Source organism: Protopterus annectens, chromosome 17.part0 (genome assembly GCF_019279795.1).
Source record: "Protopterus annectens isolate FY-2018-M chromosome 17.part0, PAN1.0, whole genome shotgun sequence".
In the NCBI taxonomy this organism is placed as follows: domain Eukaryota; kingdom Metazoa; phylum Chordata; order Ceratodontiformes; family Protopteridae; genus Protopterus; species Protopterus annectens.
The window spans coordinates 792,139,598-792,145,597 of record NC_056751.1 but is presented as its reverse complement, the minus strand read 5'-3'; the positions used below and the strand labels follow the sequence as shown (position 1 = coordinate 792,145,597).

Genomic DNA, 6,000 nt, shown 5'->3' with positions numbered 1-6,000 from the left:
GATGCACCTTTACAATAATAAATTAAATCGGGACCAATAATATTGCATATTGCTAGATTACAAAAAACATCTCGAAAGAAAGTCACTTTTCAGATTTTTTTATATAAACATATAAAATTCTTGGTTTGTATATTATATTATACAAATGAGGGAATCAGTACAAGACAAAGCACAACACAGAGAGCCTAACTACCACTCAGGAAACTTCAACAGTAACAATACCATAAGCAAACAATCCAAAATGCTAGCAATGCACGGCCAGATCCGTGGAGCACATGAATAAATATTTGACAACAGCAGAGGATCCAGTATCTACTAATGTCTTGGGCACCAGAAAAATCAGCAAGGGAGGACAGAAGTGAGTAGCTGCCATCACCTCAGCAGTCTGGCAGGACTCATAAGAGGCCAGGAATGTGATCTTAAATGCCAAACAACATGCAGATATAAGCTGAGATTTAGTGCAGATCCTGTTTCAGAATTACAAACAAACATCAAAACTGTTATGGCAGAATGTTACAGAGCAAAATCCAAGACCTTCTTAGGTGACAACCTCTTAACCTCCCCATCAACTAACAGCCAAGGGCAGGAAAATTAATGGGCCAGTTGGCTGTCAGAGGGGAGGCATACAGTCAACAAGTGCTTTGAGACAGAAAGAGCTAGGAAGAAAATCCAGCACTACATTGCTCATCAAAAACTACAGAACATTATGTAAAGTACGACACTTATATAAAATTAGAAGGTGAATGGAGCAAAGTAATACAATTTACAAATGATTGCCAAGCCTCAATGATTCATAGGTTCATACTAGGCTATCTGCCCTAGGGCATTTATAAGCCTAGCCAGAGTGTGTTTGGCTTTCGCCACCCATTTTAAATTAATTTTGCTATGCCCTTTTTCGAGGTTAGTATACTGTGCCTCTGTCTAACAGTGACACAGAAGTGATACCCGGGGTAAACCTACGATCTCCCATTCACTCATCAAGTTTCCTCTTGAAGAGAGTCAATGAGGGACTCTGCCTAACCTGGACTGGGATTTTATTCCAGAGTGAATGGAGCCTCTGGGTTATGAATCTGTCCCTCCAGCATGTCCTATTTATTTCAGTGCTGAGGTTCAAGTCTCTCGAGTGCGTAGCTCAATGGGATTTGGATTTTCTGAGGTGCAGCATGTCCATTAATTCCGGGTTGGACATGGCTTTATATGTCAGGCACAGATTGCCTCTGAGCAGGTGGTATGCCACTGAGTAGAGCTGGAATTTCTTTAACCGGGCAGCATATGGCGTCTGTTTGAGCCCTTTGATCCTCTTGGTGAGGTACTTTTGGGGTCTTTCCAGTTGCTGCAGGTGTCTGGTAAGGTACATCCCAAAAGGGGCATTGTACTCAATTATGGGCCTGATGAGGGATGAGTAAAGAGGCACGATGACCTCCGCTGATCTAGATGTGAATCCCTTCATGATTAGGTGGGCTATATAAAAAATGTTCTTCTAACCACTTTGGCCACGTGGTTGTCAAATGAGAGATTGCTATCAACTTGGGTCCCCAGGTCCCTAATTACTTTTTCTGTACTTAATGGATTACCACCTATGTGGTAATTTGTGAGCACTTTGTTTTTGCCAAAGGGGATGACTATACACTTTTTGACGTTTAGCTTGAGGCCATGGCTCTGGCACCAGTTGTCTGTTTCTATGAGGCCCTTTTGGAGGATGCTTGTGTCGGCTGAAGAGTCGATTATGGTGCCCAGTTTGCAGTCATCTGCGAACTTGGTCAGCCACAGTCCTTCCATGTTGGCCTGTACCTCCGAGAAATATATACCGAACAAGAGAAGTCCCAGGACTGAGCCTTGTGGGACGCCACTTGTAACTGGTTTGGAGTCTGACATGGCTCCAGCAATTCTAACCATGTGGGTTCTGTCCTTGAGCCAGTTTGCAACCCATCTAGTGACATAGGGGTTTATATTTAAGCTGGTGAGCTTATCTATAATGCCCGAGTGGGATATTGTATCGAAGGCTTTTGCGATGTCCAGGTAGGCTGTGTGGATCACCTTCCCCTCGTCAATGGCCTTTGGTGACTGTTTTAAAGAATCGACCAGGTTTAAGAGGCAGGATCTGCCCTTAACAAAGCCGAATTGGGTAGGATCCAGTGTCTGTAGGTCCCAAATATCTTTATTTATGAGGTCCATGATGATCCTTTCCATAGCTTTGCAGACTAAGCTAGTCAGGCTTATGGGGCGATAAGTTTCCAGGATCCATTGAGGCACCACCTTTGTGGAGAGGGACCACTGTTGCTGTACGCCACTCTTTGGGTACACATCCTGTAGTAAGGCTGAGATTGAACAGTAGTTTTATGTTTGGGTTTAGCTCTTCTTGGAGTTCATGTAGGACCCAGCCCGGGACACCATCTGGTCCCATTGATGCTGTGTTTTTTTGCTTTGGAGAGGGCGACTCTTACCTGAGCATCTGAGATGTCAGGGGGGGCAGCACTCTGCTGGGATAGATATTTGCCCTTTTGGTGGGGAGGGGTGGGAGAAGTTTGCGCTGAACCTGTCAGCTAGGATGTTGGCAATGTCTGTGGGTTCGGTGTATTTTTTGTCATTTTGGACTAATTCTGAGCATATCTGGGAATTCCCACCCAGGTTCCTAACATAACTAAAGAAAGCCCTGTGATTACCCTTAGTGTCCTGTGCAATTTTTCTCTCGAAGCTGGCCTTAGACGATTTTATGAGTGCCCGTAGTTTTTTGCTAATACTGATCAGAGATGCCTTCCCTTTTTGGGATTTTGCTCTATCACGCAGTAGCTTCCTCCTTCTATTGTATAGTTTATTTATGGCTGGGGTCCACCAGACAGGATGTCTGCCTTTGGAGGATTGGGTCTTGGTTTTATTTGGGATTGCAAGATCCATGCATTCCTGAAGGTGTTCATAGAATGTGTTTATAAAGGATTCTGCAGTCTGGGCCGTATTTTCCACAGGCCCGGGGGCTTTGAAGGATTCCACCTCGGTGTTGAGTGTGAAATTTGCTTTCGAGAAGTTTTTCACTGTGGTTTTCTGGGCAGGGGGTGGGGTCGGGATGTGAATATCCAGTGAGAATAGTTTATGGTCTGATCTTACCAGTGAGGGATACACTTCTGGTCTGGAGCATAGAGTCCCCATGTTGGTGATGATCAGATCCAGTATGTTTTCTCCTCTTGTGGGAGTGGTAACAAGTTGTTCCATAGCATTTGAGTTTATAAATTCTAGGAACCTTTGGGCTAGGGTGTTGGAGCTAGAGTAATGCTCCCAGTCTATGTTTGGGTAGTTGAAGTCGCCCAATATAATGGTGTTTGGAGAGACCTTCATATTTTCCAGTGTTCTCAGGAAGGCCGAGTGGGGTTCCTGGGTTTGGGAGGGTGGTCTGTAGCAGGCTATAAACTGGAAGGCAGTTTTACCCACTGTTAGTTGCACATGGATAGTCTCTGATGCTTCGTGCTGTGCCACCAACCTGGAGGTGTGGGTATCTTTGATAAATACTGATACTCCCCCTCCTTTTGTGGTTCGGTCCAAGTTTTGGGGCCGTAAAGCATGGTATGAGGTATAACCTGGTAGTGCTGGGGTGCTCTCGGGAGCCTTGAACCAGGTTTCTGTTACTGCACAGATATCGATGTTCTCCATGCTAAGGAGAGTTTCGAGTGCATGCATCTTGAGGTTTAGACTTCTGGCATTGAGTAGCATTACTCTTAGTTTCTTATCCCTTGTGATACCTATGGAGGTGGGTTTGTCTTTTGAGACTTGCCTAAAAAAGGCACTATGGGGGTAGCAAGAGCCTCTGCCAATATCCGAAAGCCCAGGGGTGACAAGTGCAAGCCGTCCCTAGCGAAGCATCGTGGCTTGTCGAGCATGTCATCCCAGGCTGACAGGCATTGGATCCCCTTTGAATGACACCAATACTTAAGCCAATTGTTGAAATTGATCATCTTGTCTTCATATTGTGGCATCATTCTTGGTGAGGGTAAGATGCTACTCAAGGTCAGGGTCATACCGGCCTGGGCTACATGCTCAGAGAGCTCCTCTATGTCTCTCTTCATGTAGTCCAGGGAGGTACGTCTCAGGTCATTCACACCAGCATGGACAATGACTGAGTCATATTGTACTTGCCTTGGAGTGACCTGAGTGCTTGTGTTATGTGGAGGATCCTAGCGCCGGACAGGCAGCTCACCGTGACCTTCTCCTTGTTCAGCCTGGTGAGCAGGACATCAGTGTGCCTGATGATAGAGTCACCTATTACAAGTGTATCAGGTGTGTTGTTTAGCCTTAAGGACTGTGACTGTTCGGCACACTGGCTTTGTGAGCTATGTGTTACACGTGTTTTGTTTTGGGGTAGCGGTTGATTGGGTGTCTGCTTTGGAGGTCTCTGCTGCTTAGGCAGATTTTTATTTAGAGCCTCTGAGTATGTTTTTGTGTGTTTATGTGTTTGGTTTGCTGTCGTGGTAGGTCTATGTGAGACTGGAATTGTAGTGCGTGTGGTTTCCTTCTCCTCCTGACTGGTTATGCCAGTACTGAGTTGAGAGAGCTTAGCCTCCAGTTTGGCTATATGGTTGCATCTCTCACATGTGTTGGAATTTGTTGGGAGGAGGAGAGGGTTGTCTGTGTACATGAGGCAGTTGTAACATTGCCTCAAGATTCCCAGATTCACCAGATGGACCGGAGAGGAGATTGACAACTGACCTTTGGACATGCTAGAATAGTATTAGGAATTCCTTTATAATTGAAAAAAGGGCCAATGGGGAACAAGGTACTCAAGGGGAGTTTGTGAGGGTGTAGTGACTTAGTGAGCAAGTGCCAGGTAACTTAAATGCAATGTGCTACAGGTAACTTAAATGCAAAAATGACAAACAGTAACTTTCTTTCAAGTGAAACAAAGAAATAAGTACAGTAAGCAATGCAGATATCACTAGGGATCCACAGAAGCGCTGAAAGGCCGCGTTTTAGGTGAAATTAGCGTTTCAGAGAAATAACAAGCATACAAACAAAGCTAGATTCAGCAGGCCTGGATCTAGCCTATGCTACAGCAAACAAGGTGTACCAATTTCAGTAAGAAACAGTTCAAATATGCAGGCACTATAAGCCTTTAACCAGAAACTCCCAGCTCAGAAGGGCAGAGTCCAGCCTCTCCTCCCACAAGAGTGCAGACCACGAACCTTGTTAATGTAAAATAACTGGCCTGAAGCCCAAGTGCTTAAAGCAGAACTAATGCACTTTTAGAATAACACACACTGAGCCCTCAATCAGCAGTTCCCAACTTAGAAGGATGTAAGCTACCTGTCCTGCCACCACAGTGCAGGCCACAAACCTCCTTAATGTAAAACAACTGGTCTGAAGCCCAGGTGCTTAAACTAAAAGGCTTAGAATGAGTTACACCAAGCAGTAAGGAATACAATTGAGTACTTTTAAGATGACACAAAAGCAAAATAAAGTAGGAAGAAACACAAATACAGTAAAAGCAGATAAAAAAAAATTAAGTGGAAAGAGAGAAAGGAGTAGCAGAAACTAAGCTGATTGGCCTTCTCAAATGTTCTCCCTGTACTGGGTAGAATGAGGTAATGACACTAGACTGGGAGGAGGGTCCCAGATCAAATTTACACTAGGGGCGGGCAACCGCAAAGCCACCAACTATAAAAACACTACACCAACAGGGAGGGAGAGTGGGAAACAAACTGCAGAAATGTTTCTCACAGCTGAAAAGCAGCAGTGAGCCTTTAAATGAAAGTTTTAAACAGCTAAAGGAGCCTCTAGAAAAAAAAGAGTTTAACTGCAACAAGTTATTACAAACAACCCAAGAGATGCTTAATAAAAGTGGACAATTTCCAGTTAATACCTCTTTTTAACTTTCTTTTTGTGCGGTAATTCAGCAGTGGCTCAATGTAAGAGTCGTTCAGCATTTCAGATTTCCAATCACTGCATAAAGGAGTAATTCAGCTTTTTCAATTACTGGAAGTTACTGCTACTGAGGGGAAAAAAATTGCAAAGCTT

General features: G+C 44.4%; 1 protein-coding gene across 1 annotated transcript in view; it reads right to left on the bottom strand.

Annotated features, from left to right (window-relative positions):
• LOC122791641 (palmitoyltransferase ZDHHC3-like) overlaps window positions 1-6,000 on the bottom strand; it is a gene marked incomplete at its 3' end in the record, with an annotated part of 381,752 nt that overhangs the window by 22,698 nt on the left and 353,054 nt on the right.